The sequence below is a fragment of the Pseudorca crassidens genome, chromosome 3 (assembly GCF_039906515.1).
Source record: "Pseudorca crassidens isolate mPseCra1 chromosome 3, mPseCra1.hap1, whole genome shotgun sequence".
Classification (NCBI taxonomy): domain Eukaryota; kingdom Metazoa; phylum Chordata; class Mammalia; order Artiodactyla; family Delphinidae; genus Pseudorca; species Pseudorca crassidens.
Window position 1 is genome coordinate 99,613,275 of NC_090298.1, and position 18,388 is coordinate 99,631,662.

General features: G+C 36.2%; 1 pseudogene; it reads right to left on the bottom strand.

Moving 5' to 3' along the window:
• Nucleotides 1–234: 234 nt before the first annotated feature.
• On the bottom strand, nt 235–10,920 carry LOC137221000 (cytoskeleton-associated protein 2 pseudogene; annotated as a pseudogene).
• Nucleotides 10,921–18,388: the final 7,468 nt, after the last annotated feature.

The window sequence follows — 18,388 nt, forward strand, 5'->3', positions numbered from 1 at the left end:
TCACAAAATTTACCTGTGTTAGAGAAAAAGTCAGTCTATTGAGATTGACAAGGTAGGATTAGCTTTCCGACTCACAGAAGGCAACACCTGCTTTAGAGTGGACATTAGTAAGAGTGCTGACTGCTGTGAATACTTAGGTACTCGGCAACTCCTGACCTAAGGGACATGCAAAGACACAACAAACCAACCAACCAAACGCCCTCGGAATAATACAGCCCCACTCCTATCAGAGCTTCACTTCTCTGAGTACATGCGGCACACAAAAGCGTCAGTTTCACTTCCCAACTCTGTTAACTGTTCCAGTGAAGACACACAAGGATAATGGTCTTTTAACATATCTGGCAATTTAGAAGTCTTCTCTTGAAGACATTGTGAATGTCTAACTGGTGTGAGAATCTTTAGCTCTTTAAATGCAGAATTGGTTTTGTTAAACTGCATCTTTTTTTCACACTTTGCAAGTATGGAGAAGTAGACACATTATATTTAATTAAGCAACCTGCCCTAGTTTCTGTATTGGGGGTTTTAATATCACTGGTTGGATCTTTTGTTTTGTCATCTTGCTCTTTTTCACAACCTTGAAATACCACATTCCTAAGATGCTTATTTTCTATTTCTGGTTTTTCTGACCCCAGATTAACACTTATATCATCAATGGTGTCTTCTTGGATTTGTTCCTTGGTTGCACAAGCCTCCTAAATATTTTCTCCAAATTTAACTTTTTCTTGACTCTTCATTGTCAGAATGTCAACAATGGCATGTCGCATATCTTCAGTAGGCTGAGCTCCTGCCAGAATGGCCTTCTCATAGATTGCAAAAATATTTTCAGTAGACTTGTAAGTGGTTCAATATGCGCAAGGCATATCCAATATTTAACATGTTTTTTGGCATCTGGAATATTTTTAATCAGGTCATTCAGTGTAACCAATACTTCTTCTTTTGGACATCCCTCATTAATCAGGTGTAGGCATTCAGAAAATGTCTTGTTTACTTTTCCAGTAAACAATCGTTGTTCATCTTCTTCTGCCATGGTAGTCCAGAAGGACCCAACTAGTTTTTCATTGTGTGCTTCGGGCTCAGGCTGAGTAACCACTGAGCTCGGAGGCCTTTTCATCACTCTTCCTTTGCCAGCTTTCCACTCACTCAGACGAGCCTTTCTCTCCTCTGCAGTTTCTCTGGGCTGAGTCCATCTACTATCAATAGCTGCTTTCACCATGGTATGTCTGTGGTGGTCAATGCTTTTTGACTTTTCTGTCAGTTTAGTATTAGAAGACAAAGCAGGTCTGGCTACCATTTCAGATGTCATGCTTCTTGATAGTGTCTTATTTCTTTTTATGTCCTGAGAAGAACTAGTTTTGATAATAGACGAAAGTGTATTTAACTGTAATAATTCTTTCTCTCGAGGCCCTTTCCAAACTGTAACACTGGCAGACTGATGCCTTGTTTCATGGCATCCTGGTTATTACTTTGGTGACTGCTAATAGAAGGTTGTACAAGTTGACTGCTCTGAGATGTAGTGCTCACAAATTTAGTGGCAGTCGTCATATGTGAGGCTCTATCACTTTTCACTGGTACACTGCTGGCATGTACAGGCTGAGACTTTGTGGCTTTAGAGACAGTAGCTGAAAGTTTCTTCATTGTTGCAGAATTCTCATCTTTGACTTGTAGAGGTTTTCTAAAGGAATTGATCTTAGACTGAACAATTTGGCTATGATAAGATCCAAGCACAGGTTTCTTGGGCATTTGGGCATGTTAGCACCTTGCTTTGGTTTTTCTGTAGTCATTTGTTTCTTTTTACTGTTGTTTTTAAGGTGAAATGCTTGACTTAACATCATATGTTGACTTTGGGGGTCATCTTTAATTGGTAACAATGGCAGAGTTTGATTATTATCCTCAAAATTAGGTGTATCAATTGCTATAGTTGAATTGGTTAATTCATTAGAAGCTTTTAAAGGAATACAGTTTTTTTCCATTGTTATATTATTCTTGATCCCTGTAAGTCTACCGACATTCTCTTTATCAACCACTTTTGCCTTAAGTTTCAGAACTTTTGTCTCTTCTTCGATCTGGCCTTCAGATGTCTTCACTCTCTGGTCTCTACCACTGGACAATATCTGATTTTCCTGTTTGTATGCAAAAAGTTTTTCTTTTTAACAGATGCTCCTTGAGTTTTTGTCTTCTTTGCTCTCTGAACAGCAGACTGGGCCCTCTGACTCGGGGGCAGCTGCAGGTCCTGGGGCACGGCTGGGGTGCTTATCGCAGCTCCAGGCAGGGGGATGCGTCTCCACCTCAACCACCACAGACTCCCTCAAGCTAGCGCAGCTGCACACTGCCCATATTGTATCTTCTAACTTGCTTTTTTTCTCTCACCATTCTGTTCCTGAGATTCATCCACTTTGATGTTAAGGCATGATTTATTTATATCAGTACTGTATATTATTGTAGCATATGACTATACCACAAGTTATTTATCCATTCTCCAGCTGATATTTTTATGTGGAGTAGATACTACAAATGTTCTCATTCTATGTCTATGTCCAATCTCCTCTGACCTGATATTGAACGTGATACAAAAATTATATGATCATCTTAATAGATACAGGGAAAGCATTTGACAAAATTCAACATCCCGTCGCAATAAAAACTCTTAACAAGTTAGGCATAGAAAGGACATATCTTAACATAATAAAAGCTGTCTATAACAGGCCCACAGTTAACGGCATACTCAGTGGTGAAAGGTTGAAAATGTTTCCACTAAGGTAGGGAAACCACTCTCACCACTCTTATTCAACATAATATTGGAAGTCCTAGCTAAAGCAATTAGGCAAGAAAAAAATAAAAGAAGTATCAGAATTGGAAAGGAAGAAATAGAATAGTCTCTATTTGCAGATGGCATGATTTTATAGATAAAAATATCCTAAAGACTCAACCAAAAAACTGTTAGATCTAATCAATGAATTCAGTAGATTTTCAGGATACAAAAATCAGTAGCCGAGAGGGGGAAGATGGCGGAAGAGTAAGACGCGGAGATCACCTTCCTCCCCACAAATACATCAGAAATACATCTACACGTGGAACAACTCCTACAGAACACCTACTGAACGCTGGCAGAAGACCTCAGACCTCCCAAAAGGCAAGAAACTCCCCACGTACCTGGGTAGGGCAAAAGAAAAAAGAATAAACAGAGACAAAAGGATAGGGACAGGACCTGCACCAGTGGGAGGGAGCTGTGAAGGAGGAAAGGTTTCCACACACTAGGAAGCCCCTTTGCGGGCGGAGACTGCGGGTGGTGGAGGGGGAAGCTTCGAAGCCGCGGAGGAGAACACAGCAACAGAGGTGCTGAGGGCAAAGGGGAGAGATTCCCGCACAGAGGATCGGTGCCGACCGGCACTCACCAGCCCGAGAGGCTTGTCTGCTCACCTGCCGGGGTGGGCAGGGGCTGGGAGCTGAGGCTCGGGCTTCGGTTGGATCACAGGGAGAGGACTGGCAGCATGAACACAGCCTTTAGGGGGTTAGTGCACCACGGCTAGCAAGCAGGGAGTCCGGGGAAAAGTCTGGATCTGCCAAGAGGCAAGAAACCTTTTCTTCCCTCTTTGTTTCCTGGTGCGCGAGAAGAGGGGATTAAGAGCGCTGCTTAAAGGAGCTTGAGAGACGGGCGCGAGCAGTGGCTAACAGCGCAGACCCCAAAGACGGGCATGAGACGCTAAGGCTGCTGCTGCTGCCACCAAGAAGCCTGTGTGCGAGCACAGGTCACTATCCATGCCTCCCCTCCCGGGAGCGTGTGCAGCCCGCCACTGCCAGGGTCCCGTGATCCAGGGACAACTTCCCCAGAAGAATGCACGGTGCGCCTCAGGCTGGTGCAACGTCCCACTGGCCTCTGCCGCCGCAGACTCGCCCCACATCCGCACCCCTCCCTGCCCCCGGCCTGAGTGAGCCGGAGTCCCCGAATCAGCTGCTCCTTTAACCCCGTCCTGTCTGAGCAAAGAACAGGCGCCCTCAGGTGACCTACACGCAGAAGCGGGGCCAAATCCAAAGCTGAGGCCCTGGAGCTGTGCAAACAAAGAAGAGAAGGGAAATCTCTCCCAGCAGCCTCAGGAGCAGTGGATTAAATCTCCACAATCAACTTGATGTGTGAGATTTTGTATATATAGCTTTGCTTTCACCATTTGTCCTAGGGTCCTGTCTGTCCATTTTATTTATTTTATTTTTTAACTTAAAAAACATTTTTTTCTTAATAATTATTTTTTATTTTAATAACTTTATTTTATTTTACCTTACTTTATTTTATTTTTCCTTCCTTCCTTCCTTCCTTCCTTCCTTCCTTCCTTCCTTCCTTTCTTTCTTTCTTTCTTTCTTTCTTTCTTTCTTTCTTTCTTTCTGTCTTTCTTTCTGTCTTTCTTTCTTTTTTTCTCCTTTTATTCTGAGCCGTGTGGATGAAAGGCTCTTGGTGCTGCAGCCAGGAGTCAGTGCTGTGCCTCTGACATGGGAGAGCCAACTTCAGGACACTGGTCCACAAGAGACCTCCCAGCTCCATGTAATATCAAATGGCAAAAATCTCCCAGAGATCTCCATTTCAACACCAACACCCAACTTCACTCAATGACCAGCAAGCTACAGTGCTGGACACCCTATGCCAAACAACTAGCAAGACAGGACCACAACCCCACCCATTAGCAGAGAGGCTGCCTAAAATCATAATAAGGCCACAGACACCCCAAAACACACCACCAGACGTGGACCTGCCCACCAGAAAGACAAGATCCAGCCTCATCCACCAGAACACAGGCACTAGTCCCCTCCACCAGGAAGCCTACACAACCCACTGAACCAACTTTAGCCACTGGGGACAGACACCAAAAAAAAACGGGAACTACGAACCTTCAACCTGCAAAAAGGAGACCCCAAACACAGTAAGATAAGCAAAATAAGAATAAAGAAAAACACACAGCAGGTGAAGGAGCAAGATAAAAACCCACCAGACCTAACAAATGAAGAGGAAATAGGCAGTCTACCTGAAAAAGAATTCAGAATAATGATAGTAAAGATGATCCAAAATCTTGGAAATAGAATAGACAAAATGCAAGAAACATTTAACAAGGACCTAGAAGAACTAAAGATGAAACAAGCAATGATGAACAACACAATAAATGAAATTTAAAATACTCTAGAAGGGATCAATAGCAGAATAACTGAGGCAGAAGAACGGATAAGTGACCTAGAAGATAAAATAGTGGAAATACCTACTGTAGAGAAGAATAAAGAAAAAAGAATGAAAAGAACTGAGGACAGTCTTAGAGACGTCTGGGACAACATTAAATGCACTAACATTCGAATTATAGGGGTCCCAGAAGAAGAAGAGAAAAAGAAAGGGACTGAGAAAATATTTGAAGAGATTATAGTTGAAAACTTCCCTAGAAGTTTTCAAACTAGAAAGCTTCTGCACAGCAAATCATCAACAAAGTGAAAAAACAACCTATGGAATGGGAAAAAATTATATGTAAACCATATATCTGATTAGAGAATAATACCCCAAATATATAGAGAACTCATACAAATCAGTAGCAAATAAACCAAACAATTAAAAAATGGGCAAAGAACCTGAATAGACATTTCTCCAAAGAAGATATAAGAAAGGCCAGCAGGCACATAGAAAAATGCTCACCATTACTAGAAGTAAGGAAATGCATATTAAAAGCACAATAGGACATCACCTCACACTTGTTAGAACAGGCATCATAAAAAATAAAAGAGATAACAAGTGCTGGTATGGATGAGGAGAAAAGGGTTTGGTGGGATTATAGATTGATATAGCCACTGCAAAACAATATGGATGATCCTCAAAAAATTAAAAATATAATTGTCATATTATCCAGCAATTCCACTTCTGAGAATATATGTGAAGAAAATAAAAACTCTAACTCAAAAGATATCTTTACTCCCATATTCATAGCAGCATTATTTACAATAGCCAAGAGATGGAAACAACCTAAGGTGTACATCTATAGATAAAATGAATAAAGAAGTTTGCATTTCTCTAATAATTAGTGACATTAAGCATCTTTTCATGTGCCTGTTGGCCATCTGTATGTCTTCTTTGTCTACTTAGGTCTTCTGCCAATTTTTTGATTTTTAAAAAATTTTATTAAGCTGTATGAACTGTTTGTATATTTTGAAATTTAATCCCTTGTCAGTAGCATCATTTGCAAATATTTTCTCCCTTTCTGTGGGTTGTCTTTTATTTTGTTTATAGTTTTCTTTGTTGTGGAAAAGCTTTTAAGTTTAATTTGGTCCCATTTGTTTATTTTTGGTTTTGTTTCCATTACTCTAGGAGAGGGATCCAAAAAAGTATTGCTGTGATTTATGTCAAAGAGTGTTCTGCCTGTGTTTTCCTCTAGGAGTTTTATAGTATCTGGTGTTTCATTTAGGTCTTTAATGCATTTTGAGTTTATTTTTGTGTATGGTGTCAGGGAGTGTTCTAATTTCATTCTTTTACATATAGCTGTACAGTTTTCCCAGCACCACTTATTGAAGAGACTGTCTTTTCTCCATTGTACATTCTTGCCTCTTTTTTCATAGATTAATTGACCATAAGTGCATGGTTTTATTTCTGGGCTTTCTATCCTGGTCCATTGATTTATATATCTCTTTTTGTGCCAGTACCATACTGTTTTGATGATTGTAGCTTTATAGTATAGTCTGAAGCCAGGGTGCCTGACTCCTCCAGCTCCATTTTTCTTTCTCAAGATTGCTTTGGCTATTCAGGTTCTTTTGTGTTTCCATACAAATTTTTAAGTTATTTGTTCTTGTCCTATGAAAAATATCATTGGTAATTTGATAGGGATTACATTGAATCTGTAGATTGCTTTCGGTAGTATAGTCATTTTGACAATATTGATTCTTCTAATCCAATAACATGGTATTTCTCTCCATCTGTTTGTGTCATCTTTGATTTCTTTCATCAGTATCTTATAGTTTTTTGAGTACAGGTCTTTTGTCTCCTCAGGTAGGTTTATTCCTAGGTATTTTATTCTTTTTGATACAGTGGTCACTGGGATTGTTTCCTTAATTACTCTTTCTGATCTTTTGTTGTTAGTGTATGGGAATTCAAGAGATTTCTTTATTAATTTTGTATCCTGCAACTTTACCAAATTTATTGATGAGCTCTAGTAGTTTTCTGGTAACATCTTTGAAAGTTGCTATGAGAGTCAAACTTAAATGTTCCCACCATAACAATTGAAATCACAAAATGGAAGTCTTGTGAGTTGAAGGGTGTGCTAACTAACCTTATTGTGGTAACATTTTGCTATGTGTATATATATATATGCATGTATAAATCATCTCATTGTATACCTTAAACTTACATAATATTTTAAGTCAATTATACCACAATAAACCTGGAAAGAACATTGTAGAACATATGTATTCTAGATATTTGCTATTTGCTTGTCCTTTTTCTGCCTTTCATCCTCTACAAACTCATATTTCAAATTTAGGACCAGTTTAAGTTTCCCCCAGTGAGTTCACTCTAAAAGCATCGGAGTGGTGTGTAAGTGTTACTTGTTTCACAGAGGAAATGGGGGAGAAATTTATATATTGACTTAAAAATTGTATGAGACATTTTACTTTCCCTGTATTCCTTTTTGCCTCTGCTGTCCCCAGGCACTTCCTTATGTTAGCTCAGTTTCTACACAGTGCCCAGCCACATGGTCTGTCTCCATTTCTTCCCAGAATGCCTTTCTGACCTCTTTCTCTGTTAGGATACTCTGATCCAGTTCCTGCATTCCAAATTGCATAACCACACAAAATTCTATTTCTTTTTCTTCTTTTAGTTTCACTTTGGAAATGCATTGATTCAGGTCTTTTTTTTTGCACATACTTTAATTGAAGAATATTCATGTCCATTCTAAGAAAATGCCAACCCTAAAAAAGAAAATCCTGAACACAGTACTTTTAGTTTATTTTTTTTTTAACTGAAATGGAACAAATTGAAAGGAAAAAATTTGTTCCAGATGTTTGAAGAAAGCATGTGTGATTTTGTTGACTGTTTTCTTTATAAATACTTTCGAAAGAAATTCATTTCCAGGTAGCATGTAGTCATAATGAATGACTTCAAAAATATGTGCTTAAACATTAAGACTAATTTGGTATTACCAAAAGCATCATGGCCACAAATTCCCAATGTGTGTTTAACAGTAAGGTAGAAAATTCACAGAAAATACACATCTGACGGATTCACATACCATGCCCATAAACAGAGACACAGACCCAAACACACACATACATGCTCCACACCCCATACAAATACTTCCTTTCAACCATACTACATTGTCTCAGCTCACTCGGTTTTCTTTTTCTATCAACCCCAGTTATTTTGAACAATTTCTAAAATTCTTGCCAATATTTTCCTCTCACAGAAAGGCTCACAGGATTGACTGTGGTGTCCTGTCCTGGCTTCACTCTCTTCCTGGGTCTCGCAGGTTATCTGTGGCAAGAGTATTAATTTAACAGCCACGAGCCCTTTCACTGTGTAGTTGCATCTTTCGTGCCAGAGGCACAGGCTCTTCTCAGGCAGAATCATGAGTGTGGCCTGAGCTATCATTTGTATGTGATATTTGTCCATTTTATTTCTGTTACATTAAAAAATAGATTCAAATCAAGGATGTTTTCATTCTGTGTTTAAATATTTGTTCACATATCCAAGTATCCAAGTATATTCACTGTCTTTTTCTTTTTTTTTTAAACATACAGTGCTATAACCTGCAACAATGGCACACATAAAACTCTAACTATATGTTATTCCCTTAACTAAAATATACCAAGAATAAAGACACTACCAGCAATTTACAGGAATATAAGAATGAACTTAGTGAAGACAGAATGAACTGTGTGCACATTTACATGAGCATAGCACTCATCATTTTGCGGCCTCTAGGAAACTGGTTGGGAAGAGAACAAACACTTTTTAGATATTAAGAGTTAATTCAAATTAAATCAGCTTCTCCAGAAGTATGATGTGTTCACATTGGACTTCATGTTGCTTTTCACTATTTCAATATGAGATATGTCCCTGTATGTGTCTTTACTCATAGTTCTTTCCAATTGCTATATGTATATAATTATAAATTGGTCACATTCATTTTCTAGAATTTCATATAAATGTATTGCTGGAAAGCCATCTCTCCCAAAACAGGTAACCATTATTTATCTTTCAAATTGTTTTTCAGCAAGGAGTTACTGAAGAGACTTTCTCTCTATAAATACAGAAACAGAAAGTTATTGTTTAGGTGCACCAGGCGTGCTGTATTCTCTCGACTTTATGCTATTACAGAGATACTACAGTTAGATAGTGGAACAATGCAGCTTCCAGTTTGACTAAAACATTTTAAAGAAAAGAGTTTTTTTAATGAAGTAGCTATTAAAAAATTGCCATCCAATTATGGGCAAAATCCTATTGTAATATTTGTGTTCCACAAAGGAATCTGTGATTAGGCAAATTCCTGAACTAACATTTGATATTCATCATGTCATTTAATTCTGAGCCACATTCTTTCTTCTCAAGTGAGTGATGATGAAAAGAAACCAGTCTTTTTTTTAATGTATCCATTAATAGTTGAATTATACACAAATTGATTTGAATTTGTCTCATCCCTAAATTATGAGTTTAGTTGAAGTTTCTAGGAGTAGAATTGTTGAACATATATAATATTTGCTTGGTCACTACACCTTTTGAAATGTTCTCTGTGCATATGGGTGCTGGTGTACTGAACTCCTTACCATAAGCAATTTCTGATGTCTTAAGAAATGTTAAACAATTTGTGGGGCAGATGGTATTTCCACACGTGGCTTAGAAAAGCATTGTACTTCTGACATATGGGCCTGTTCTGATTTTAAAGGAGAGGAAGGTTTTTATGATTTTATTTTTATGGACACATTTAATTATATATCAAGGGGATCTACCACACACATTTTCACAGAGGGCATTACACAGTTTTATAGCGTGCCTTCAGCTTCCTAAAAAGTTACCAATATCACAATTACAGTAAAATTACTGTGCAATTATAACAACAGCTTCTTTAAACACTATTTGTAGATGTAAAATTGTTTTTATGAGTAATACATAACATTACTATCTCATTTTAGAAATCTATATTGAATAAAGCCCATTTGCCAATATTAAGTTTCATTCATATAAATTCTCTTTTGAAGAAATACATGTTTAAGTTAAAAATATTCCTCCTGCATTCATAACTAGAGGATAAAGCTCATCAATATGAACAAACTCCAAAAATAGATATTTAAATAAAAGTAAAGATGAAGTACTGATTTCTACTCTTTTCATTATTATATCTGTTACTGGCTTTACATCCTGAGTTGTGTTCTGGTAATGGTGCTGGATCAAAAAAGTTCTTACTTCAGTTTAAATACATGTGTAAAGCACATGTATTTTTCTTTTCTCTGAATACATTTTGATTGAAAAATAACATAAGAAAAACAAGCCTGCCACTCATATTTGCAAGGCCTGCTACAAAAACACAAACAGAGGCCCACATTTCAAAATCTAAATATTTAAAAATTACAGATCTAGCTAATAAATTGCTAAATTAAAAAGTTATATTTTCTCTCAACAAAAATACCTTTATACTGACAAAATGAACACTATATGTAAAGTCTAATTTTATATGACTAAGAGTCAGCACAATGCCAAAGATGACTGTATTGAAATATTATTTAGCATGTTGATGCTCTAACCATATTAGTAAAAAATATAAAATGTAAAATTCACATATGTATTATAATATATAACATATTGTATGTAATTTATTTTTCTTGTCTTGTTTGGTGACTACCATTCGATATGCAGAGACCTAATCTTCTTCCATAGTGCACTCCACCATCTCCATCAGCTTTGTCTGGTATCCCCATGTTCAAAGCTCTTTTGGTCAGCATCTCTAGAGAGAGCAAACTTTGTTCTAGAATTCCTTTGGAGTCCAAGAGGGGTTAAAATGTTCCAGATTCAGGACTATGAAAATCTTCACCTTTGACCTCTCTTCTGGATGCTTGTCTTTAGAGGTACCCATTGGCTCCAGTTGCTGAGTTCCAAAGTTCTTAATAAATACATAGAACAAAGTTCTTAATAAATACATAGGGCAAAGTGTTCTTATGTTTTGATATGAAATAGGTTTATTTGTGTTAATTTTAAGTAATCTGCAGTTTGTTTTGATTTCATCTTCAGTCATGAGTTACTTGGAAGAGTTTTGATGTCCATTTGGTTAATTTTCAGTTACATAGAAGCAAAGGCTAGAGGTGGGTTGGTTGTGAAAGTGGTGGAGAGACATGGAGATCTTTGTTGTCCAGGTCTCTGGGTGAAAGCAAGAGGAGAGTCTACTCTTTCTCAACCACTTGATCTGGTGGAAATTTTGCCCATCAGAGCTCCTGACACCCAGTAGGTCTCCCCAAAGCCTTCCAAAGGACTGAATGCAGGAGAGAGACTAGTTCTTTAATTTTCTGTACACATAAGATGTCTTCTGGCATGCACAGGCTGGGAATTCACAGGCAACCACAGAGTCTGTGGTCTTCACCTCAGGATCGAATCCACATTTCATATTCCTCCATCCAAATGGACCAGATAGTCTGGCACCTGTATCCTGGAGAATTCATGTCTTCAGATCTATACATATTATCTTCAGAATTTATCAGAAAGATTATTTTAGTTGTATGGAATTGTAGCAAAGAATGGGGGAAAAATCAACAGCAATGTGTGCTCAGATTGCTATATAAAGTGGCAATTGAAATGCATGCCTAATTGAAGAACACAATCTAGGTGAGTTACACATTAGTACAAATTTTATACTAAAGTCCAGTAGACAAAACCAAAAAATGGCATATTAGCAAGCTTACCACTGAAACCTCCTTGGGAGAGCACTACATTGGAGATACAAAGAGTTTTAGTGACTCCAACAAAGCTAGTTATTTCTTCACCTGGGGATCAGATTACTGTGTTTGTTTCTTTGTTTCTTTTGGTTGACACTATGTTGAAGTCATTAGGCTACTATTTGAACACATGTTGTACAATATATACCTTTATACATGCACAATACATTAAACCCAGTGAGGTGCTCCTACTGAGACACACAGTGGGATGAAGACTCAGGAAAAACAGAAAATTTGGGTCCCCCCTCTCATGCCTAAGCTTAGGTAAAGAGAGATTAGTTGTTCCAACTATTGAAATAGATATTTTTAGCTTGCTAGTAACTTTTTGAAACACACGGAGTTGAATTAGTGCCAGTGAAATGTATGTTCAACTTGATGTCACTTTGCTTCCCATGTTTCAAAGGAGGTTAAAAAAAATTCTATCAACTTATATGTAATAGAAGAAGATATATCAGTGTTGTGGGGTATCATAATGAGACCGGTTGGATACTCATATTCTGGAAAGAATCAAATATTGTTATTCCTGATATTTTGGAAAAACCTGAACCAGATGTATGTTTTTATGTTGTTGCATTTGTTTTCTTCTTAAAAGAAAAATCAGTACATGTAAAATATATTAGTTCTTACTTTTATTATAACTAACAGAATCCCATGAGATTTGCTTTAATCTTAGTAATTTATTTATACATTAATTTATCTAAGTATATTTGCTATTAGCTTTTGGAATATATCCAGAGAGCTTATGCTTAACATTTTAAGAAAACAGTTACTGCCAAATTCAAACAAGTGCAAGTTGTGACTCAGATTACTACCAGAAGTGGAGTAGCAAAAATATCTTTTATATATGTGTGTATGTATGCATATCTGTGATTTTAAAACTAAAAACCATAATTTAAACTCTTTTTCCAACCTCACCATGCACTTTTCTCATAGTTATAATTTTCTGGAAGGGATTGAATCTTAATTGTAGAGTGCAAGTGTAATCCAGGCTAAATGTGTTCTTTCTAAATGTATATATGCACTAAATGGGTTTACTCTTGTAATATCAGAAGCTTCACTGATAACTCATGATTGAGTATTAATGCTGAAGTAAAGACGCTAAGCTCTTCTACATAATGCCATCCAGAATAAAAATACAACAGACAGAATGAGCAGGGCAAAATAATATGCTTCAAAAACAAATAAGTACTTTCCTACAACTACAAAGCTGAGTAATTAAAATTGAGGTTGCCATCAAGCAGCAAGTATCCTTAACTCTCTGACTAAATGGAAACAAGGAATCATTATTGATCTGAATACCAAAATTAGAATAAGAACAATTTATAAATCTTTGCAGTTCTGAAAACTTAATTATATGGTAAATCTCATTTAATCATATAATTTTATTGCTTAAAGGAATCTGAGTTCCCCCAGTCTCTTCATTTTATATACGTGAGCCATCAAGATGAATGGCTTTATATATGTGAGCCATCAAGATGAATTGACTTGCCCAAAGTCACAGAAACAGTAGTAAAGACAAGAGTTTAATACTCAGGTATCTTAAATCCTGTCATGCGGTCTTTGAAGTCTAACAAGCAAGGAGTGCAACAAAAGATTGTTTCAGGACCATGTCTATAGTTAAGGGCAGAGTTTGTCAATAGGCAGACCCGTTTCTGTCTCTTCAGGTTTTGCCACTTAGTAACTCTATGACTATGGTAGTTTCCTCTCTTAGTGTCAATTGTGTATCCTATAATATGGAGATAATTACAGATTTTATCCCAAATGGATTTTTTGAAGAATAGATGAAATGACTTACGCAAATGCTTAACATGTGATAGACACATGGTAAGTACAGCATAAATATTATTTGTTATTTTTTATTATTGTTTATCATCAGAACATTCTAAAATTTCAGTGGGTGCCTTTAAAAATCATTTATCTCTGTGAAATAACTGAAGTTAAGACATTTAGTTTCTCTCTGCTTTCTTATCACTGTTGAGATTTCCTATTGATCTGTGTAATTTAGAATGTCCGGTCATAGAGACAGAATTACATGAACAGCTAAGTCTTCTCAGTTAAATGCTTTGAATTAATCATTAGAATTAAAAATTACCCTTTGTGATATTATGAATTATATTCATATTATTGAACAGAAATGAAGGGCAATTATGCATTTTTAGTAAATTTGGCTGTGATCCCTGTCTTTCCTTTCAGTTGCTGGGCAGTTTGTCTTAAAGTTTCCACAGGTCTCTATTCTTCATTCTTATTAGTAGTATTCTAGACTGCATGCCTGAATCAACTCAACAACTCCAGCTGGCTCATCCATTTTCAGCTTCTTTCATCTCTTGTTAGTCTGTGTAATACTTTGCTGCCAGCCTTGTCCAAAGAATGAGTGCAGAGTGAGTCCATGATGCTTATTCCGGCATTCAAGGTTTTCCATCCCTTGTACCTTAATGCTTTCATTATACTTTACAACTTAGTTCCCAAACATACAACTTTCACTCCCAACAGCCTTTTATATCACTATCTCCCAAATACTACAGATATGTTTTTATTTTTTGATCTTTTGGTGTTCTCTTTATCTTGCCAAGAATTTACCTTAACCAAGTTTCCTTTGGTGATTATTGTCTAGCATTTAGTTCTATATTGATTGTACTGGTATTAAGATGCTTTAATGCCTTTATTGTTTTATAACTTCCACAAATTTTGTGAGCTTCTTAAATGATACAACAGCCAGGAGGCAGCACAGAATGGACCTTCAACCAATGTTGTTCAATTGACTTATTGAAAATAAGATAGTAACTTTAGGTATGAAATGTAACATCTTTTGCAGAGTATAGTGTAGGATGTGAGAGCATATGCTTTTCTAAATGTAACAGAACCTCTTTTCTAAATGAATCCTCAAATTTTCATAAATACCCATTTCCAGATTTGAGTTCACTACAGGAATCATTTGGTAAGCATTTCAAATCAATTTCAAAGAGATTTTAGGTTTCAAGCCAGCACATTTTCTCTTCTACAAACCCATAGTGCTTTCCTCACTCTATAAAGAGGCACATTGTATGACTGGAGAGATTTGAAAGCAGATATAGCTGTACTTTAATACTTAGCAAGGGTTAAAAGTTGAACTTGAGCTTTGGAAAGAGATGGAACGTACACCTTTTCTCTTTACCAACTGTGGAACAAGTGACCTTAATGTTTCCCTAGGATATTTTGGATTTAACATCTGCTGTGAAAGACGGTGCAATCGAAGTGCAGCCTCACTTCTTCCAACCTCTCAGGAGACCCTGCAGGCTGCCATTAAATAGTCATCCAGGTGTTAGTCTTGAACTCAAATGTGAACCAGCCCCTGAAGTCTGAGATGAAATCTGGCCAAGCAGTTCATGAAGAATGTTCTGGATTGTTCTCCTGACATGTGAGCTCTTCACCATATGAATTTGTTTTATTTCTTCTTCTTAAATGTTATTAGCAGGAAGACATAATAGATTTGGTTCAGTAAATTCATTTAAAACATAGAAAATAAATTTTGAATTTTATACTTTTTTTACACCTCCAAAAGTGATTTTATAACTCAAGAACAGCTAACATAAAATTTGCTGACCCCTTTGAATATAAGTTCCTAGACTGACATGATGTATCATCCTTGGAGCAGATGTTTGACAAGATATTAAACTAGACTGGAACAGAAAACCTGGGAGCACATTTTTCTCTCATGTCCATTTCATATAAACTGGAGTGTCATTATGCTATCTATATTTTTGTATTCTGTGAAGCCCCTAAAGTTTCCCACAGAAAACATAATGAATATTTGCTAAAGGAATAGATGAAAAGAAAGTTATTTACACATTTATTTTGGTGGAAAACATCCATGTTAGAAAACTAGACCTGACTAATTTTTTTATTGTTTTGATGACAAGTAAGAAAATAATATTTTAGGAATAAGGAGGTTCACATATTGGCTAAAAGTTTTAAATTCATTTTATTTAACTTCTAAAATTCTACATATTGAAATTGGCTTTACATTGAGAGCCTCTCATTACCTATTTACATTGAAAGATGAATTCATATATTCAAGTATAACATCATTCAGAAAAGAACATAAATCATATGTATTTTCATAAAGGGATCAACAGATTTTCATAAAGGGATCCCCACATGACCACCACCCAGATCAAGAACGAGCATTACCAGCACACCAAAAAATTCCTGGTAACTTTCCCCATTAATACCATTCCTTCCTCCACAAATTAACCATTATCCTGATTTTAAACACCTTATATTAGTTTCAACTCTTTTTTTGAAGTAAGTATAATTATACATTATATACTCTTTTATGTCTTTTTTTTTAGTTAGCATTTTATTTATGAGATTCAGCTGTGTGATTCCTCTAGCAGTGGCTTGTTCATTTTATCTGCATAGCATAGTAATTCAAATAAGATTTTTATACACAGTTTATCTATTTCATTGTTGATGACTATTTGGATTGTTTCCAGTTTTCAGCTATTGCAAATAATGCTGTTATAAAGCTTCATTTTTGTGTCTTTTGACAAGGGTACATATATAGATTTCTGTGGGCTATGTGTGACTATGACTATGAGAATAATTACTAGTTTGTAGAATATCCTTATGTTCAGCTTTAGTAGGGACTGCCAAATAATTGGAAACCTTAGCCCTTAAATGAAAAAAGTACTCTTATATTTGGGTATACATCTACCATCCAAAAATTTCCCCCTGCATTCCTTAATGTTCTGTGCTCTTGTTTTTTTTTTTCTTTCTTACCTTTGAGTTGTTGTTTTTAATCATTCCATTTTTGCCCTTTATTAGCTTTTTTTTTGTAAAATAAACACATCTTTAATGATTACCCAGGAGATTACAGTTTGAATTTTGGCTTAATAGAATCTAAGACGAATTAGTACTTTTACCACTTCCTGTACAACATGCCATTTTGTCTCCTTTTAGCACACTATTCTTTTGTGTTACTGTTGACATGAATTATTATAATTCTACACCTTAAATTCCCCAAATCAATATCATCAGCATTACCATTATCATTATGACCATCATTTTAGACAAGGATGTGCTTTATATACTGTTCATTACTTCCTGCAATTTTTTTGTTTGTTTTTAGCTGGAATATTTTCCTTCTGCATAAAAGTCTCCTTTAAGTATTTCTTTTAGTGTTAATCTGTTAGTGACAAATTCTAATATATATATTTTTTTTACCTGAAAACATCTTTACTTCATCTAATTTTGCTAGATACAGAATTCTAAGCTGACAATTATTTTCTTTTAGCACTTTAAAAATGTCATTTAATTGTCTCTGGCTTCCATTGTTTCTGTTGAAAAAAAGAACTGTCAGTCTTATTTGTTATTCCTTTGACAGTAGGATGTAAGTTTTTTTCTGGCTGTTTTTAAGATTCTCTCGTGGTATTTGGATTTGAAAAGTTTTGCTGTGCTGTGCCTAGGTGTTGTTTTCTTTATATTTATCCTGCTTTGTTTCTAGAGAGTTTTATATCTGTGATTTACATATTTTATCACTTAAAAAAATTTTTAACCTGTATCTCCAAATATTTCTTCTTTCTCCACCCCACCACTCCTCTCCTACTGGGTCTCAAGTTAGACATTTTTATTACCCCATGTCTCTCAGCTATATCATATATTTTCTATCCTTTACTACTCTCCATGCATCAATCTGAATATTTTTTATTTACTCGTCTTCTTTGTCACCTCTCTTCTACAGTATTTAATCTTCTATTAACAAATTTTTCAGTATGTTATCTTTAGGTATAATATTTTTAGTTTTTTAATTTTCATGTAGTTCTGTTTAAAAATAGACAGTTTCTGGGTTAAATTTCAGTCTTTTCATCTTTTAAAAATATATTAATCACTATTATTTTATTTTATTTATTCTGTTTTTTGCGGTACGCGGGCCTCTCACTGTTGTGGCCTCTCCTGTTGCGGAGCACAGGCTCTGGACACGCAGGCTCAGTGGCCATGGCTCACGGGCCCAGCCACTCCACGGCATGTGGGATCTTCCCGGACCGGGGCACCAACCCGTGTCTCCTGCATTGGGAGGCAGACTCTCAACCACTGCACCACCAGGGAAGCCAAATCACTATTATTTTAAAATACTTGTGTAAGAAGTTCTAATGCCTGGATCACCTTTGGATCTTATTTTTTCCCCTTGGTTTCATTCATTTGGTTTTTTACTTTATATAGCTGGTAATCTATGACTGAATGCCTGACATTGTTTATGAAACTTTGCAGAGATTGTTAGAAACACTTGACAATGTTATTTCTTACCAGAATGGAGTTCCAGTTGCTTTCTGACATGTAGCTAGAGTAGAGGTAAGTTACTTTAGTTCAGCTTGAGATTGAACTTGTGCAGTTAGGGTCAAGCCTTTTGTTAGGGTAGATCTGTGTTCAGGTCTCTCCTTATGCCTAAGCTGTAACATTTCCAGAGTCCTATGTGGAAGTTTTG